A 21824-nucleotide genomic window follows, 5' to 3' on the forward strand; every position below is an offset into this window, starting at 1 on the left:
AGATAAACACAGTGGTCAAAACGTTACGAAACCGTGCAGCTTTTACTAAATGTTCTCACAGTAGGGGCTTCAGATTTACCTACACATTACGATATACCAATTAAAGTCAGGTCCAGTTGATTTGCCAATACATCCATTATTACAATTTAGAATCTATTGATAGTAATGTAACGATTGGTTTCACACAATATTTTCTACGGTTGCATCAAAGTCGCTCGCCTTCGTACAGTGACCGGTTTTTAAGTAGTCACAGGGTGATTGTTGATAGTTTTATTGGACTGTACTTCTTCGTATGTTTATGTTATCTTGTATGGAAAGAAAAAAAATAATACCTTGCAATTTAAAGAATCGCAAGCAAGCTTCATGTGTGCTATTAAATTGACTTTGTTTTTTTTATTTTTTAAACTATCGTTAGCAAAATTTACTTAGCATTTGTAAATTTTCCCACAATAATACACTTAAAACAATCCAAGTAAACTAACAATGGTATCGATTCTGAAGGGCACATTCTAATTTTAACGCTGTCAAAAAACGCTTACATTCCCTCTAAATTTATTTGGCATTCTGAAGGCACTGTTTATCTCCAAAATTAGAGACGTCACTTTAAATTTTGAATCTGACAGCGTTAAAACTATTCAACTTAGGTTAGATGGTCGAATTGGTATTCTGAAGGTCGCATTTTTAGCGATGTCAACGTAAAATTAGCAACTTTCTTCCTAAATTTAAAAGGGGTCTGGAAAGGTGCCTCTTAAAATTATACTAAAATTTCTAAAAGTAAAACCGTGAAATATATGGGAAATCGTTGTTGTAGGTGCATAAATATGGATTTAATCTGGAGTTTAGGTCTTCCTTAAGTAAGTTAAGCAAATTTCAGTGATATAAGTGTACTGTTTTATGGAGAAATAAATATGTGAAATTACCCCTTATTTGTGTTATTTTTACCAACCCTGAGAGTACAAATTGTGACGAAAATCAACCAAAGTAGGGCTCTTGTTGATAGGATGCTTCCTTATGTAAGTACCTTATTAGGTAGGTACAATAAAACTTAATTATTCCTTGTGTACAGGTAGAATATATTTAATCTATTTACTAACCTAAAATATTGTTATAAACCAAAAATAAACCTGAAAATGGATTAAACTATGTATCTAAGTATAGGTAAGAAGTTGCTTACAATCAACAGGCTACGTAGGTACTTTAAAAAGGTATGTAAGTAGGAGGAATCATTAAGTTTAGGTTACCTATCTTGATTACTGAAATAGAGGTGAGTACCTAGGTAAGTAGGTTTTTTTATTATTACTTATGTAAGTATCATAGGACTCTACATATCTTCTCAAAGAAAAGTACCTACTTACTTACCTACCTACTACAAAACTTCTTAACTATCAAAATCCTGTTGCCTATGATAAGATGAACAGTAGGGCTAATTCTTAATAATTGTAATGATTATGATCAGTACATATCTTTCTAACTAGCTAATAATAAAGCAGGTAGATGTACTTGGCTCAATTTGAGTATTCTTACCTAAGTATAATGATTATCATAACAGGAACTAAAGAGTAAAGTAATAGGAACCTATACTGATCAGGTCATCTCCCCTCTATCCAAACAAATTAATGGTTATGATGTTGCAGCAATAAAACTTTTTGCATTGTTAAAGTAACCAAAAGTCAATCTTTGAAATAATTAATAGAGGGGGTTTGTTATCTTTACTAACTAAGTTTATTCACTGCCAACTAAGTTTTATTACAACTAGAAAATGAAAGTAACACAATTTAGAGAAGCTTTATTTCATTTTATAACATAGTCACATGTATCTATCAAAGTTCCTTTGTATGAAATATAATAATCTTGTTTATCATATGCACTGACGAGTCTTGGAAGAGTTCGCTTCGAGAAGACAAGATTTTATAATCCTTCCTGGGTTTCAATTTAGTTCTGTAACAATAATAATATGATAAGTATATGAATAACATTAACTAAATTGAATAATTTATAATATTTTTCACTACATCACATAGTGCACTGCATAAAACAAACTGTATGTATAGGTAGGTTGGTACCAAGATAGACTTTGATGCAATCAGCGGTAGACAATTAATGAGACTGGCTAATTGTCTCCTGCCCACTGGACCGACGACCTTAGGCGGGTAGCCGGTAGTGGCTGGATGAGGAAGGCCGAGGACAGAGTGTTGTGGCACTCCTTGGGAGAGGCCTATGTCCAGCAGTGGATGATTATGGGCTGATGATGAATCGTTTCACCGCTAAGAGAGATTGAAGTACTTAAGTATCTTTAACACTCAATCATTTAATTTTGTAAATTTTGTAAGTAAGTACTTACATAGGTTTTTCTTTTTTTTCACTCTATTACATAGTAAGTATAAATACTAACCTTCTGTTTAGGTAACTTAGATAGTCTGAACGGGAATGCGACTGGATCCTTTCATACTTGTTGATGCAGGTGTTGTGTTTCATATAACTTGCTGGCTGATGTTTTAAGGTTATGTTTGCATCTGAAATTATAAAATATTTCGTAAGCAAATATACACGAATAAGCAGAATATGAATAAGGTGCGAATTTCTCATTTTATATAATGGATTTGCACAAAATCTTCGTAACAATCAACACGAATTCCAAAGACGAATCCGTCAAGTTACATGTACTTATACATTTCACTATGTTTATGGCTTACCTTATAGGAAAACTTGTGTAATGAAAACCTTTGTAAGCAAGTAGCTATCACGGATAATTTAAGATCTTTCGTATCGTATTTATCACCATCGAATTTTTTCCCGGCAATCGGAGAAAGAAAACAATGAAAAAGTCAATGTATTTTTTTGGGGTTGCCAGTAATTTATTTCTAAATTACCTATAATGAGTCACATTGGAAACACTAATAGTTATGCTTTTCACGACAATAATAGGCTGTAAATGCATTTAGTATATTTTTAAATATATTTTTAACATGTTTTTATGTATTTAAAGTAAATTAAGATTAAAAAAATAAAATAACGACTATATTTCCATGATATCTATATTTCGCTGCCATCATTTGGTATTTGTCCTAAGCATGGGAACACTCATTTTAAAGACGTCAAATCAGCCTATTAAATTTAGTTGGCCGTTAAAATCGTTGCCTTCAGAATAGCAAAAATTAGCGCTGTCAGTTAAATTTAGAGATTTTAGCTCATTTTAAAATTAGGAAGTGTGCCCTTCAGAATCGGTACCAATATAATATTAAATCTCACTTATGCTGTACTGTTTCTGTCAGATTTAGCCCGACCGTAAATCAATTTTTGCAACAATGCTCACTAACAAAGTAACTCGCTTAAAGTCATAAAAACCATAATCCTTCCAACCGAACTTGCGACTTCAAATCCAGTTACCGAAGACTGAATTCGCATTACGCCCTTTTAAATTTGCAAAAGCTAATATCAGAACGACGTAACAAGCAGTGACTACAAGGTAAAGTGGGCAGTAACCGGTCACTGGTAAGGTATTAACAGCCTTGTTAGTGCATGTGGAGTTGAGACATAAGTCCGTGTCGCAGGAACAATGTGCACTTGTGTCCGTAAGCAGGTCTGAACTGCGCCAGATCACCTTAACTTGCAGCACAGGAACTTATTGGAGACTATATGATAAAAATATTTTCGGAAACCCATTTACTTTTAGATTGATGTTAATTAATTTGTCCCACCTAATCAATAATCATAACAAAATTTTACGTGCCTAGTAGTTTTCCGCATTCTCCGCTTAGACCTTACCTTATATCCAGGGTATCAGATTCCATCAGGGTATGTTCACTCACAGATATTTTTATTTCGTTAAAAATAACAGTTGTCATATTTCTTTATATAGAGGAACAACTACATCATTCTTTTCGCAAAACTGATGTTTGTTTGATAATAGGTACCTAATTCATGATCAGATTATGTCATTACCTCACCGTACTTTCACAAATATTCGTCTGGATAAAATATCTACGTACCAATTAATGCATCATTCGGTGAACATGCTTCTAAATGTCAATTTCATGGTTCTCATAAATAAGTTTTTGTGTTTTCATCACATAATAAATGCACAATGTGAAATAATTATAATATCTATGTAATTTCAGACCGTGAGAAAGTCCAAATGATAAATGAAAATGGTGTAGCCCACTTATTTATTTTAAGTTTTATTGAATTTGAAACTAGTTTTAAACCTTTTAGATATGTTAATTTATTGAGTGGAAATGTCTCCTCTGATACTGACTATAATGTGTACACTCACCTGATGGCAACCAACTTATGCGTACTCATGATATCTGTGCGTAAGAATCTATACTTAATTGATTTCCACCTTTAATTATTCTATCTATAGGCATTAAATAACGTTTGGCGTATGCATTCCGGATTTTGGAGGAACATTTAATCTGGCTACCTAATTATTGACCCGCTATATTATAAAACGCTGTTTTGTGTTATATAGCGAATTATACTATCCGGCTGCTGTATTATAGCTAAATAGATATTCATTGTCTTACGTGACCCTTTAAAACTATACGAAATTTCACTGCAAGTTCTAGACTATTGGTATTTAGGCACTCATTACAGTATGTAATATTAACTAATCTAGATAAATTAAGCTACTCTTATTAGTCAAGTTAATCTTTGTTAAATAATTGTTTATATGCATAATAAATAAAATGATTCTTATCAAAATCGGACACATAATATCCGTTGTAAATACTAATGACTTGGTTGCCAGCTTCTTTATTTCCTGTTGGTGTATCTATTGACTTTTCCATCTAGTACAATTCATTGAATACATGGTTTTCAGATTAAATCCTTGTCTTGTTTTAAGAAATATGTTTGTAGATAGATACCTAATATTATGTTTCACAGCTAGGGTTCAACAACTGTTTTTTTCTCGATTTCAGACATTGTTTCAGTTCAGTGACAGTGAAAGTACTCAGTATGTCGGCTACATTGACCTGCTGATGTGTAGGTAACAGATAAAATTGCACACTGTAGTTATATTACACTCACTATAATGAAAAAGTTTCAGTGACATAATATTTAGGTATTATGGAACAGCAATGGCAGGAGGTAGTATATAAGGTGTAGTAATCTATGTAGGTACCTATATATAAGCTTCTCTAGGTGCCATGATATCTTAAAACGTTGGGTTGAATAGTCGTAGTATAAAAAACAATTTAAACTAGATTATGCAGATACGCACTTGCGGTTCTAAATTAAGTTGTCAGTTACATACATACGTACATACATTCATACGATGGACCTTGACATAAAACGAGCGGGTTTATTTCTATGAATGCTAGTCGAGTGTTGTAGAGAATATAGTTGATGAATCGACGTATTTAATAAAATAACATTATCATCTAGGTAGGTTTTAGTGCCGTGTCTAGTACATACCGGTGTTAAGTACCGTTTAGTCTATCCTCTATCTATCATTCTATACGACGGTGAACCAAGATGTTTTTTTTATGGAATTTCCAATCTTTGGCTGTGTTTTTTTTTAAACTAAGTGTTATTTCTTCGAATAGTGATGCTCCTAAGAAGGTGGGTTATTAAATATATTTGATGACAAACGACATTGGCTTGAATGCTATTAAAATAAAACACTGAATCTAGCTCTTAAGAATCAAGTTCTGGACCTAGATTATTCTAGATCAGATAAAAAATTGATTGATGATTACAAATATTTAATGTGATGTGTATGTGCAAATTTTAGTCTTTGTAAACCAGATTCATTATTTGTTAATCCATTTATGTGATTTTAAAATTGCATTTGTTGTTTTTTTTGTGTGTTTATTATTAGGTAGATTAGAGACCATAATACGAGTAAGTAAGTATTAATGTTTTTTTTTATATAATAAGTATATGTTAAGTTTACAACTATACCTATATATACATATAGTTTAGTAACATTAAATAGATTGTAAAATCAGGTCAGAATCTGAGAGATCTCCCCTGAGTCACCCCCCCTTCCTGCTTAATAGGTAAATCACTTTTGCTACCTCCTGTATAAAACAAAAATGAGCGACTCCATCGCTCAGCGATGGCTTCCAGACAAATCTTAAGTACTTACCCATAATCCAAATATATAGAGTTTTAAAGTCGCTCTTTCGACTCCACCCCGTTCTCAGTCTGACAGTCTGATATAAAGGTTGACAAAGGATATTGTATGGAAAGAGGCATTCTATTGTTGTTTGTTTTCGAAAGCCACTGCGTTGACAAGTTGTCGACTTGCGCATCGTAGGAGAAGATGCTCTATTTTGAATTTTAAACGGTTACGGTTGCATCATTTATTTTATTTAATCCTTTATTATGCTACAAGTATTAAGTCCGCCCTTATCATTAACAGTCCTATTAGCAGAAACCCCTTTCTTTGGGTAGGTTTTTTTTATTTAATTATTGATCTTGTGAGATTGTTACCCTTATGTTCCCTTCTCAGCTACGTAAAATTTTAGACATCCTGTATAAGGAATAAGAAATCGGTACGAGGAGAGTTTCATGTCGTGCACCCCCTAAACGTATGGTGTAAAATTGTATGGAATAAAGTAGTAAGTATACAAAATAATTTGTATATTTTCCCCGTGACGTCAGCAACAATGGCCGACTGTAGCCCGCGAGCTCTCGTAAAATATTCACAGGTCCATTCCGCGCCTTTCTGTCTATCACAACCGACCACACCCTGACCCGTGGTTTTACGCAAAACACTACAACTTCCTAACAAGCTGTAGCTCCCCACAGCTCAAGTTACACTGGTCACAGAAAGAAATTACAGTTTGAAGTGTTTGCTTATTAAATATACATTTATGTAAAGTATGTGACCTCTTGTGGTCTCGTGTAGTTTTTTTTTTATGAGAAATTGATTTTGCTGTCTTTGAGCTAACAAATGAGATTGTTTTTTTTAGGGTCAAGCATGTATCAAGTTTTGTTTGAAGTCGTAACCTTAAGTTCTTACCTTAAATGCAGGAATGTACTACTCTACTGTTACTGATACTCAAAGGGTATTTTCCAGAAATGGGGTAATATTTTTCTATTTCAATTTTCAACTAACTGCTACCAACCAATTGTGTTTCCAACAATTAATAATGTTTCTCGCTCTTTTTCGTAATTAAAAGTTAATGTCATTGCAGAAAGCACGTAGGTATATACATACAACGGGTTATTTATTTTGGGTATTAATAACGTTTACCTCTAGCTCTGAAATTCTTTCTATAAATAACTTGTAGGTACCTAAGTATAGTTTTAATAAATTTAACCGATCCACGACGTTATCAATTTTATCATCTGCAGCCGACTTTTAACCCATCGCCATATAATTTCCATAAAAGAATTCTTTTTCTAATGATTAATTTAAATTCAGTGTCAACAAAGTTAATGGTAACAAATAAATATTAATGATATATTTCTAAAATAAGAAGCGAGGCAGATGGAATATCTGGTTTGGAGTTTTAAACGTATTTAATTCATTGGTTTTACATACTGATTTGATTAAGCTTGTCATAATCAGTATGATTAGTGAAATTTATGCGTCGTATATTACCAATAATCTGGATTATTATGATTATGTTTTATGATATTTTTGTGTTTCAATCCCTTCTCTAGTGTTGTGAAGTAGCCGCCTGTTCCTATTAACATGTTTGATATCATAATCCCCGGTTTTGATCTGCTAAATATTATAATCCGTTGTATTATCGGCTAAACTCTTCGTTAACTGTTTCAGTATTATAAAGGCTCCAGTGGCGAAAGGTATCATAATTATATGTCATAACCTCAACACTGTAAAGAACTGGAAAAAGTCATAATTACCTATTTGTTAGCCCTACCGAATATTCTGACCAATACTTGTCTAATAGTTGCGGTATTTTAACCACAAATATGGATTTTCACACGTTTAAAAATAATACATACAACGAGTGTATTAGTCAAGCTGAAATAAAAATCTTTTGACAGTTCTTTATGTTAATTAAAACTAAGATAACATGATAATATGAATAATTTCCTAACTGTGAAGACAACAATTTCCATATCGAATTTCCTATGACTGACGCGGCATAACTCAAGCCGCATAACTACTATTTGTGATCAATTTATATGTTAAACAGCTTCATATAATCAAAGGAAATCATTTAATTAAAAGACCCCCATCGGTAATATTGATTATTCTACGTCACACGGCGTCTATGAATGCAATGCCTTGTGAATACAAGAGGATAGTGGTTATTAGATTATTACAAGAAGAAGTTTAGATTTTTTTTCTTTTTATTTAATGGAAAATTTGTTTCAGATCTGACGAAATTACCTACGCGATACTTGGTTATTCGCGATATTTAGACTTATTAGAGAAGCTATGTCCACCAGTGGATGATTATGGACTGATGATGTTAAATGGACAATTACACGTACGCGAATACATATAAGTGCAAACTAAATGTAAGAATTTGGTGGATATCAAAACACAGCGAATGCGTCCATTAAAATCGGCTGTAATTTCAAATATCGAACGATTACAAATATGTACATACATGTAATTTGTCGCCTTTACTGGTTATCGTTTAAGATTAGCCACGGGTGGTAGTGTAAAATACAATATGTATTTTTGATTAGTAGAAACTTGTTAGTTGAATAAGTATGGTAATATATTTGGAATGGGCTATTTATAATGTGGCATCCATTTTAGTTGGTTTATAGCATATTTTTACATTATAAGCCGATCGGGTGAAAGCCTCCAATGCCGCGGGCAAGGCCGTTGGAGATAAAGAACATAAATCTACACATTATGTGTATACATTATACATAATATACTGCGAAGAAGACACTAAACGTCTCCGTTTTTCACATTCGCTTTGTCAAATGAACATGTTGACCTGTAAATTTAAACCTTCATACTCACATAGACTGACACAGTCCACAACTCCACAGTAAACCATGGTTACCCTCGTACGCCCTTTATCAGGAAAATAATAGGTTTTTTGAAACAACGGAAACGAGACTGCGCCATGACCGGAAGTGAGTCCAGACAGGAAATAGATTTTTGAAAGTTGCAAATGGTGGGAAAAATGGTTTATCACAGATTTGAAAATGTGCAAGGGTGAATAAAGGGTCTGACAAAATAAAACGATTCACACCAACTTTGCAAACAGATATAACTTATTATACACTTTCGTTTTAACCTACTCACTATGTCGTTTTATACATCGATAAACAATCATTATAAAACCCGTGATTAATTATAATTATTAAAAGCAACTAATAATTTTGTAACTCACGATTCAAAATGGCGTCTACACGTCCTGACTTCCACTCCTAACGGAAGGCAACAAAGTAAAGCCTGCGCTAGGCAAGATTTATTCCCAGGAACTGCCTACAGAATTAGCCGTCCATTTAAAGGCTTGAGCACAATGAAGCGTTTCTCAATCGTCAGGCTTTCAGTTAAAAATATCAAAGCCTTAAGTGGGCCGTCGTTAGTGGGGCCGTAATGGATGCGTGTGTAAGTTATGTGGATGTCATCCGCCAGGAACAATCGCTTTGTTGTGCACCGCCGGGGGGTTACCATGAACTCTGTCAGCGAAATGTTACAGGGTTTGATTGTTAAAGACAGATGTCAGTGTGTTTAAAAATAGTTTTTTTACTAACGCTTCCCTTACCGTTGATTGAAAATCAAAACCATATTATATTTAAGTAGCAAAAACTATTGAAAAGTATTAAATGGTTCGCATTTTTAATGTATGATTTAGTTAATTATGTCTTCGTCGTATGTGTACAACGTCCGGAAATGCGTAAAACAAAACCACATTCCAATATAAAAGTGATGTGTGAATTTATAAAATACCGCCTTTTAAATAGCCACGGTGACCGCAAACATAAAGTGTTGAGTAACATTTTTTATAATCCAAATTCTGGATGCTGTGAGATGCGAGAAACACATAAAAGTAATGCTAAAATATCTTAATTTTATTGGACGCGATAAAAACATGGCATTTTTCTAAATAGCGAGCTAGTGTTAATTGTGAACTATTTATTTATTTAGACATAAAACTATCACGTCAGTGCATTATAAAATTTACAAAAGTGGTTCAGAACAGGTTGAAACAAAAATAATTGGCGTGGGATCCGTTCGTTATTTATATTTAATTATCTTTAGATACCTATAATAATTTATTCAGAATTATGGTCAAAAACGGTTATGTGACGAAAAGTTTGGAGCACCACTCATAAAGTTTTACGGGTGACAATAATGAACGGTCCAATTTTGGTCTGTAATGGCTATACAATTTGGTGAATCTTAAAGCTAACCCAACCTACGCTACACCTCTTTAATTGTAACACAAAAAAATCAATGAACATGTCAAATATTGTACATGTCACTTCGTTGTACATTTCAGGCGCTCCACACAAAATTTTCGCGACGCGGCGGCGCCGCCTCAACTCTAGCAGTGAGCGGAGCGCCATAAAATATAGTAACTAAAAACAAAACACACAAAAAAAAAAAACTCACGCACTCACGCCTTAGTAACTAAAAACTTTTATAATAAAAAAATAAATGTTAGATTTGCAGAAGAATCTAAAACAGGAGCTCATGGTATGCACCCCACTGGGAACGGCCGGGTGTAACCGGTTCCAAGTAAGCTCATTCTTAAATTAATTAATAACAATTTTCATCCTTAGATAGGCTTCTTTGCCCACAGGTGCAGCGGTGAGAGTTCAGATTCATTGTCTCCATTTACTTCTTCTTCTTCTTTTTAGTGTGTCGGTGACAAACACTAGAGCTGGACTAACAATAGTACACACACACACACTCACGCCTTGTACTACTGTACTCCCTTGCGGGGTAGGCAGAGGTGCATTGCTGCACCCACTTTTCGCCAGTGTTATGTTTAGTCCCAATGTAATAGGGGGTGAGCCTATTGCCATTTTACGGGCACATCCAAGACCCGAGAACAAATATCTGTGTTTATACAAATATCTGCCCCAGCCGGGAATCGAACCCGGGACCTCAATAGTAGATGGACTAATACCTAATAGATTTGGCCGTTCAGTGGTCGTAGTTGTCAGTTGCTGACTATCTAGGTTCCCCCGAACGTATGTCAGGGTACTGATGATACGTCACTCGGTGATGTGATGCCCCTTTCGTACATCACAGTTTACTGAATAACCGTAGCATATCAATATTTTATTTCAAAGCTATAAAAATATCAATGTCTACTGGAAAACCTCTCCACGCCTCATCCATTTAAGAAAAGTTGTAAAATAACGTTTCCAAAATAGGATCAAACTTAAGTTAAAATTTACAGTTTCAATAAAACATTTTATAAATATGACCATAATATTCAAATTGCAGTGTGAAGAAATTTGATACTTTTCGCTAAATTAAAGCATTGTAAGAAGTTGTCAAAAGTTGCGAAATTTAGTAGCAATTTATTATACTATTTAGTATAAGATCGCTATGTAAGTAAGTATATTAAAAAAATGTTTATGTATTTATGAATAGTGGCACTTTGTAGGTGTCCAATAAAATGTGGTAGTCTAACTGTTTATGTATTATGTTGATAAAATATACAAATATTGCAAATGTAGGTAGGTATACGTATGGTAATTAATTCTATAATAGTTTGTAGGAGCTCTATTTTTCATGTATTTAGGTATGACATACATCTTTCAACAAATGGCCAAACGTTAGTAGTGTAGTTTTTAGTAAGTATAAATATATTTTTATATATATTATAAACGGTCGAATGGTAGGTATATTAGTGGTTAGTGGCCCTGACTGCTATGCCGAAGGTCCCGGGTTCGATTCCCGGCTGGGGCAGATATTTGTTCAAAGACAGATATTTGTACTCGGTCTTGGGTGTTGATATTTATATTTAACCCATCTATCTATGTATTTGTGTAGATATATCAGCTGTCCGATACCCATAACACAGGCTTTGCCTAGCTTGGGGTCGGATGGCCGTGTGTGAGATGTCCCCACATATTATTATTATTTATTCAGTTGATTATAATTTATATAGTTATTTACAACAAATAGGTCCAAAACTGGGACAAATACATTATAATACATTTTAATCGTTTAAAATAGCTTGGTTATTAAAATAAATTATGGATCCGGGGTTTTCAAGTTCAATTAAATTTTATTAGTATCTTCGTAACTTCTGTATGTGATGATTATGCTAAATGAAATTTAATGCATTTATTTATTTTCCCAGCTTACCATTACTCTTTATGCCTATTTCACCATACCTTTAACAATCACTTTATTGATTGACAACGATATTTTACTATGACTTAAAGCTGCATTCACACAAAAGCTTAGATTAGACGTTGGTAACTACAATTATGGACTTCATCTTCCTATCGTGCCGGTGACAAGCACTTAGCTGGACTAAGATTTGTCACCGTGATGAAAGGATTGGCCAGTCAGATTAGAACAATGACAAAGGAATAAAGAGAGGACCTGGCATAAAAATCGGTACTTAAAAATATATCGTCGTCTCTTTTTAACTTATTGGTGTTATCGTACGTAAAAAAGGACAACAGTAGTTTTGTCTTTGCCTAAAATAACAACATTGCGACCGGTCGCCATTTTGATTGACATCCAAACACAAGGTACTTCAGCTGTCAAACAATTTGTTTGTTTACATTTTTCAAGGAAACCGCCGCCATTTTAATTGAAACCAAAGTTTAGGTAAGCGCATTTTTTTCGGGATATGCCATGTCCTCTCTTTATTCCTTTGTCATTGGATTAGAATCAGTCGCTGACAGCCCAGATTGGGCCGAACGTATGAAATAAGGAGCAGAAGTGCTAGCACGGGGCGCATATACACGTGAAAGTAGTATCCGTCGTGCTCGCTCTTGCTGCGCGATGTGCAAAAATTTTGTCACGTCTTAATTGAGCCCCGTGCTAACCCTTCAGGTGTACGTTGCTCGAGGGGGCTGCTTTCGTCCACCATAGGACCATTCGTACACCCTATTGGACCAAACACACCTTTACAGTTTAGTTTACTAATTCAAAATTTTATAGTGATGTGGGACCAGAAAGGACTTCATCATCAGCCAATAATCATCCGCTCCACTGCTGGACATAGGCCTCTCCAAGGAGCGCCACTACACTCGGTCCTCGGCCTTCCTCATTCAACCACTTGGGGCTACCCGCCTAAGGTCGTCAGTCCAGCGGGCAGGAGGGCATCCCACACTGCGATTGCCTGTTCGTGGTCTCCACTCAGGAAGGACTTATCTGAAGCTATTTTGTCTACACTGAGTTACCTACCTCGTCGTCTAGTTCGGACCGGGGCCGCTGCTACCGCCGCAGTTTAAGCGATAATCGTTAAAATAAATCTTGGTACGATAATCGCGGGCTAACGAGCCGGCCACAATGGCGGCCCGTCCGCGGCGCCTTTCATCTTGACACATTGTCTTGTGCAGTGCGCGCGAAGAGGATTGGCCTGAGCCGATTTATAACTGAGTGTAGAAAACACTTATAAATTGTGAAAAGATTCTAAACTCGTGTAGAACAACTAGGGCTGACTAGGATTTTTGTTTTTTTGTGGTTGTAAGAATATGTTTTAAGAAAACATAACGAATATAAATAAAATTGGATTGAATTTAAGATTTCATCTTTCTTGTACATTATACAAATGTAAAATTACTTTTGATTTACAGCTTATTGCCTTGAAATGAAACATTGAAAGAAGTAAAGCATCATGATTTTTCAATCACATTTGGGACTATTTAGGAACTACCTTGCTAGAACCAATTCAGAAATTTTGATCTGACAATAAACATACTTAATGTCCAGTGTGGTCTCTCCAGTGGCCAATACACTTAGCGCGCAGCGTGCGTGTTATTGGTTTATCGGATGCCATAGTAAACTGTGAATTTTGCCAACGCGGCGGCATCCTTTGTTCTGTGACGTTTTACTTTTTAAGCTTTTTTCTTTTAAATTATCCTCTGTTTAAGAGTTCAGAGTGATTTCTCATCGATTGCGCTTTGAAAATGGTGTTTTTGCACGGACCCTCAGAGTTTGGCCTCGACTCTACAAACTATAGACTTTATCCATGAATTGTATGAATGAATATTTTCTGAATTTCAAAATTACAGAGTAAACATGAGCATTTATTATTTTATTACTTACACTTTTATAACATCAGCCATACTTTTAATGTTTTTCTCAGCTCGTATTCGCCCACCGTTAGAGATCTATAGACAATTAGAAATCTTGAATGTTAAATGTTTTCTCGCCATAGCATATGTATGAACTCAGGGTGTCATTCCAAATTTCATAGAAATTGGTCCAGTCGTTTCCATCTATCAATCCAACCATCCATATATACTAACTTTCACAGTTATAATATTATAGTTGAATTAAGTAGGATATATTATTTAGGGTGCCTTGCACCTGACATTTAAACGCAATTTAATATATTGCTGTCCTGTTGAGTCAGTATACTACTATACTGTCAAAGCAAAAGTGCAATAGATTTAATTTATTATAAAGGTTCTGTCACCCTTAGTTTAATTTTAAACGTAAGGGTCCAGTCCTGAAGCCCAACGGGACCGCACCCGCAGCGTGTTTACACGGCACATCAAAGGATACTTTGATTAGCGATTATCAATTGTAAATACCAAGTTCTTCTGCATGGAATTATTCCATTCCCTCAGAGATCCTCCGCAATCAACTGATACAAAATGACGAATTGCTAAACTGGATTAACGTGGAGGAATGAGAGGCTCTGTGGTGTTGTGTCGCTGAAGGGTATACAGTATAACGATAACGTATACTACATATGTTTTTACCACCGACGGGAAAAGAGGGGTATTATAAGTTTAACATGTCTGTGTATCTGTCTGTAGTAGCGTAGCTCCCAAACGACTGAAACGATTTTTTTTTTAATGTTATTAAGGGTAATTCGGGAAACTTCGTCACATATTCTCCTCGGCCATTCCTCAGAGCCTGAAGACAAAAGTCTGCAACCAGTGCGTCCTGCCAGTGATGACGTATGGCGCAGAGACGTGGACACTGACGGTAGGACTGGTCCACCGATTTAAAGTCGCTCAGCGTGCTATGGAGAGAGCTATGCTTGGGGTTTCTCTGATAGATCGTATCAGAAATGAGGTTACCGACATAGCTGTCAAAATATGCAAGCTGAAGTGGCAGTGGGCTGGTCATATCTGCCGAAGAACCGATAACCGTTGGGGTAGACGAGTTCTCGAGTGGAGACCACGAACAGGCAAACGCAGCGTGGGACGCCCTCCTGCCCGCTGGACTGACGACCTTAGGCGGGTGGCGGGTAGTGGTTGAATGAGAAAGGCCAAGGACCGAGTATTGTGGCGCTCCTTGGGAGAGGCCTATGTCCAGCAGTGGATGATTATTGGCTGATGATGAATGATGATGATGAATGATCGCCTCCATGTTAGTTTATGATACCAATAGAATAGATATAATTTACATTGTTTTTATTTTTTTCAGGTACTACATTTCGACAATAGCCCTTCTATGACCAGAGACCAAACTATACAAACATCTTACAATAATGGTAAATTCAATCTTTAAAATTAACTTTTATTACTTATTTTTCTAAAATTTTCATATAATACTAGGTATAAGTCTGAAACTGAGTGCAGCAAAGGGTTATTAATTGAATAATACCTGTTATAGCAAGCAGACGATATTTTAACGACAAATAATAAAATCCAAAGTCATCTTAAACATCTCAAAGTACTTTTTAACCGCCCGATTATCAATAAGTTTATACATTAATTATTTTATGTATTAATGAATTAATCCAGCGGCTTTCTTGTGATTACGTTTTTATTAGGGCCCAATAACGAAATTCCGATTTCAAAAATATGTAAATTGAGCCCCGATGATTCTGAGCAGAGATGCATTCCTAAAACGACTACAAGATTACATACTATGTGAAGCTTAGATTAACAATACACGGACAAGATGCTGTGTCACATACAAAAACAAAGCAATAAACTGCCAGCATTTTGTTTACTGTCAAACCTCTTTAACTTCAACCTAATGACAACCGATGCACCAATGAATTTAGTCACTAATATTCTAACGGAAGTAATTCAGAAGAAGAGCTCAGAGCTATGGTAGAAGTGGGATGTTATTTCTTGAGACGTTTCTTTTGCACTGACTCTCCATCTATAGTTTGTATTAAAATATCGTTGCTTTACAGTACCTTTATAGTATCAGAAAACGACAAAACTCTCCGAATAAGCAATGTTATTTCAAAATCAATTTAAAAACAATTCAACTTCGTAAAATACGTAGGTTTGCGAAGTAAACGATGAAATAGTTAACTCTGAACAACTTAAATAGGATATTAGAGTCCATAAATGACTTAATTAAGGCATGATAATTTTAACAAAGCATTTTGTTAGTAATCGTTAAGTTTGGTTTTACTGGTGGTTTAACTAGCGTTGTAGTTTGTTCGTTTAAATGTCTAAGATCTGATTTCAACATTGAATAACAAGGCTTTTTAAAATGAAAAATAAGTAATAAAAGCTTATTTTAAATAAGGCTATTAATAGGCTAATTAACTATATTAAGTAATTTGGTGCTCTGTCACAGGAACGTTTTCTCTAGTCTCTTCTAAGCTAAGAATCCCCTTATTCCTCACAGAGAGCTGTAATCACAGTTAATACATCCCGTGGCGTTGCCAATAGTGAGTAAAACAAGCAAAGCGACTAGAAACTTCACCGCGACGGTGAAGTAAAGAAAAATACAAAAAGTTGCGCGTATCGAGCAGCCATCTTTAGCCATTTGCTAATTACGAAACCGCACACGGCTTTGTGAAGCACACACGCTGAGGCGAAAATACATTTTGTATCTAACGGAGCAGAAGTCTGAAAGCCTAAGTGCCAATTTCTTCATTGTCGGTTGTCTAACCGACAGGGATTGATTTATAAATTAAACGTCATTTCCATATGAAATTCATGACAGATATGTGAAATGTTAACCACTACTCCCTGGTTATGCTCTAAGCGAGAATGGAGAAATTGGCACTAAAGGTAAGCATTCACCGATCAGTATCGTACGGACCAAACGGATCATAAATGTATGGAGAAACGGTGTTAGCAATGGGGATGATGTGGACTCAAATGTACTAATTTCGTTTAAAAATTAATTGTGGACGCTTACCTGAAGATGCAGTTTCACATGTAACTCTACGTAAGCATGAACTTAAAGTCCTACTCAACCACAGCGCTAATTTATCGATCGAAATTGTATTTAAAATAGGCGTTGTATACATAATTGTACATTCATTTTAACTACAATATTGAATTTATTTGCAAGCTCCTACTAAATATGAAGTCAAAACAGGATAAGAGCTAAATGTAAAAACCAAATATAATAGATAACACTATTTTCAAAATGTACCGTTTCAAAGTGACGTGATCTAGCAAAAATAACAAATACCGTTGTAATATAACATTGATTCCAATATACTCATGGTATTATTAAGAATAATGTACATTAACCTTATGTAAGTACCTCCTTAAAGTTAAGATAAACAATATTATAATATAATATTCATTAACTTTTATACAGACATGATGACCCTAGGCTAAAAAAGGGTTACAAATATAGGTACCTAACTGGATAGTTTAAGAGCCAGCATGCGTTAAATATGATGAAATTTTTTACAGTCAAAACTTCATTGCAATTTGCAATACAATATTTAAAAATAGTTCTTTTTTGTAAATTATGTATATGTCGCAGCCGGATCGTATAATTCGCCGTATTACATTACGGCTGGCCGCATTACAACACAGGGCCGCTTTGTAATGCGCCGGATCAACGTTTAGCCGCATTGTCATTTCAATACGTTCTTCAATACGGCGGCCCACGTTTAGCCGCATCGTACTACTACTGAATTGTAGGGTAACCATGTCCATACTAAGCATGACATTACAGGTGAAGGATTTTTGTAATCATAATAGAGTAAATCTATCATATGGACTTCCATTAAAGTATCAAAATACTGTTCATGCTGGGCACTACTCGGATTGTAGGATCTTCGGAATTATTATTCTTCATCATCAACATCACTTCTGGACGTAGGCCTCTTCCAAAGCACGCCACTGGATGCGATCTACAGCTTTCCACATCCTATCATAACCAGCCACCTTTCGCAAGTCGTCACCCCATCTAGTCTGAGGGCGTCCCACTCTACGTTTGCCTCGTCGCAGTCTCTTCAAGATCAAATAACCTTTGCTGGCCACATTTATATTTCTGACATTTCTGACCCAGTAGTATTATCTGGAAATCCGCCGACCAGCAGAATCCATGGTCACTTTAGCTGATTGATGTGCGTTATAAGTTTTGTACGTTTTTCACTGTACCGCATTGATTGGAATAGAAATTATTTAATTTCACGTGAAAATTGTTCTTGAAGTACTGTTTACTAGCATATTTAACGCGATTTCTTCGTTTTAATCATCATCAAATATCTGTATCCCACGTCATTATTGTTGTTATGTCAAGCAGCGCCACGAGTGTTAAAAATCTAAACTAAAATCTTTCAAAGCGGCGGCTAATCTCTCGCCGTATTGCATAACGGCCAGCCGTATTGAATGACGTATGATGTCGAATTCAATCCGGCGCATTTTCATTCAGCCGTATTCAATACGGCTAAACGTTGATCCGCCGCATTACAAAGCGGCCCTGTCTTGTAATGCGGCTAGCCGTCATGTAATACGGCGGGTTATACGATCCGGCTGCGACATATACATGCGTTTAGGTCAACGGCACTGTCTTCTGTTATGCCTAGACTCAATGTCACCGGTCGGCCTTCGTTATAATATCCTCGTAATATTAGCATAATCGTGTGTTATACCTTCATAAATTTACTAAAACCTGATTTTACATTTTTACCAATAGCTAAACTTTTTCTGGTGGAATCTAGGTAGCGCTGTATTAGACGATTCCGATGTTGAAGCTACCGTTTTAGAGAGTTTAAGTTTATTCTATAGGTCTGTTACAGAACTATCAATATTGATTTATAAATGGACCAGTATATTTTAATATTATTTCTATAGCCATTATAATATTAACGTAAGCCGTTATTTTAGTAACAGTCCATCTATTAAATGTATAATGTATAATGTAAATACCTTTTTAGCTAAAAAGAAAAATAGATCTAAAGTAGGTTTTCTTTCGAAGTTGCACATAAAAATTTCAAAAGCACACGTATTTGTGTTACTCGGAGGTGTTATCTTCCCCCGACGGCGATAAAAGACCTATCAGTATATTGTATCGATTGATATATGGCGATTGAACTGTTTCTTCTATGACGGTGCAGAGAACAAGATAAAATAGATAGGACACGAAACAATTTTATTCCTTTAACAATTGCTTAGGGTCCTAATATGAAATGTTATTGCAAGAATTCAAAGTTGCTCATTTATGAACTATAGGTATAAATGTTTAGCACTACGGTTCGGCCCCATAGAGTAGAAATATAAGCAAACTTCTTTTATAAAGTTAATTTATTGTACGATAACGTAAGTTTTGTATTTTTTCACTATTTAACACTGCGAATGTCTCAATATTTTACTCAAAACTCGGCAATAATGGCTAACGACCTCTAGCCTATTCACTTCTGTTGATCCAAATCTGTATTCTTTTCCGTTGCGTATATGTGTGAGGTTCTCTTTGTGAAATATTGCAAGGGCACCCGCACGGGACGGACGTTCAAACCCGTGTCAATATACTAATGGCAGGCAATGTGTCTGCGGAACCCACCAAATAAAAATACATACAAAACTATCAGATGAGTAGTTTTCAGTTGATGGCGGTATAGTTTATAATAATAATATTATAAATAAATAGGTATGTGGGGACATCTCACACACGGCTATCCGACCCCAGGCTAGGCAGAGCCTGTGTTATGGGTATCGGACACCTGATATTATGTGCACAAATACATAGATAGATACATATTAAATATAAATATCAACACCCAAGACCCGAGTACAAATATCTGCCCCAGCCGGGAATCGAACCCAGGACCTTCGGCTTAGCAGTCAGGGTCACTAACCACTACACCAGTCGGCAAAGAACAAATCTTTGACAGAGAGGGGCAAAACAGTTCAATAGTTAAATCTTTCTATATTTTTCCATGAATAAGGGGGTAAGAATTGTAGAAACTTAAGGCAGAGTAAGAAGGGTTTTTACTTGATTTTTATGAAATTAAGTGCCAATTTCGCCATAGTGGGTTAGGGCATAACCAGGGATTATTGGTTGACTTTTGACACAGCTGTCAAGAATTTAATATGGAGATGACGTATAATTGATAAACCAATCCCTGGTTACGATCAGTAGTGGTACTCTCGACGCGCAATCCATTGTGTCACGCTTGCCTTCGAGTCATTTGGCACTCTGGAACACGATGGTAGCGCTAGCTGGCCTACCATATTTGGTGGTTTTCGGGTGAACTAGTCTAAATTCGGTTACGAACGCAAGTTGGTACTCTTGACCGCCATTTTGACAGTTGTCAATATTGAACAAACTGGATATACGCAATCGCTAAGGCAAGAAGAAAAAAGTAACTTTATTACTTGTATTTGTACTTGTGAGTGGCGATTTTGTGTGGTTTTGTGTGGTACTGGTATTTGAAACTAAAGATGCTGTGTTATGGCTTATTTAGCACTGCGAATAGCGATTTAGCGCAATGCGCAGCGAAGAGATATCCGGAGGCGCAAAAATCAGCGGCGAATGGTGAGATATTTGGACGAAGCAGTGGAAATGGGACAGGCGGAGTTCGTCGATAATTACCGCCTCACAAAAGAACTTTTTGATGAACTATGTGGAGACATAGAGCCCTTCATGCAGGAAGGGTTTAGGCCTAGTCCACCACGCTGGCCTAGTGCGGGTTGGTGGACCCCAACACAAGCAAGCTTGTGCTGAAAGAGTTTATTTATTTATTTGAAGACCAACAAATGATACACTTGTTACATACATCAAGGCTACATAAATAAAATACAGTACAGGCCTCTGACTAGGATTAAGGACTGCTGCCGAAGCAGCAACCGGGTCCCACAGCTTAACGTGCCGTCCGAAGCACGGAAGCGTCCAGAAAAGAACCACTTGAAATTGGTCACCCATCCAATGGCTGACCGTGCCAGTTGTTGCTTAACCTCAGTGATCAGTTACGATCACTGAAGCCCGCTCGACTACAGACGCTTCGATAGTGTCAACTTGACACTATTCACGACAGTTTTTGTTATTTTTTCCTTTTCATTCATTCTTTCACAAAGTCGATAAAACAGTTTCAAACAATCATAACCAAATTTTAAGTGAAACCGAATTGTAACCAAATAGACGTCAAGAGTACCAAATCTAAATTGAAATTGGTTCTGACTCGAGCACAATATTAACGCAATATGAATAACCGTCTTGCGTATCAAGAGTAGCAGGGCAGACCGACTATAGCGAAACTGGAGCTAATGTTAGCATTCTGCAATTAACCGACCTCACAACCATCGACAAAGCTGGCAAATGCTATGTAGGTAGTTACTAAGTATAATAAATATTAGTGGTTAGTTTTTTAACAAATGCAACTAGGTTAAACGTTATGAGGAACGTCTACCACTTTCGCGGGATTCCGTTAAATCATTTGTGACATAATAAAAAAAAAACCTGTGATCTGCTGATAACGAGAGCAACTTAGAACTTATAAGATTTGTTAGCGCCTACCCTTAAATGTATATTTATTAAGCGCCTATTTACGATTGTCTCGGTGATATCAAATATCGTTTAATCGAGATTTAGTGCATATCTTAGAATATTTTAT

The 21824-nt window shown here is 35.8% G+C and overlaps 1 protein-coding gene and 1 long non-coding RNA gene across 2 annotated transcripts in view; one reads left to right on the top strand and one right to left on the bottom strand.

Moving 5' to 3' along the window:
• LOC105398198 (transcription factor SOX-5) overlaps nt 1–21824 on the top strand; it is a 203626-nt gene that overhangs the window by 42941 nt on the left and 138861 nt on the right. The window lies entirely within an intron of this gene.
• On the bottom strand, nt 1774–3233 carry LOC125489494. Its single transcript, XR_007267044.1, has 3 exons — nt 2694–3233; nt 2393–2513; nt 1774–1938 (listed from the first exon to the last, which is right to left on the bottom strand). It is a non-coding gene; the product is annotated as an uncharacterized LOC125489494 (long non-coding RNA).

The sequence above is a fragment of the Plutella xylostella genome, chromosome 14 (genome assembly GCF_932276165.1).
Source record: "Plutella xylostella chromosome 14, ilPluXylo3.1, whole genome shotgun sequence".
Classification (NCBI taxonomy): Eukaryota; Metazoa; Arthropoda; class Insecta; order Lepidoptera; family Plutellidae; genus Plutella; species Plutella xylostella.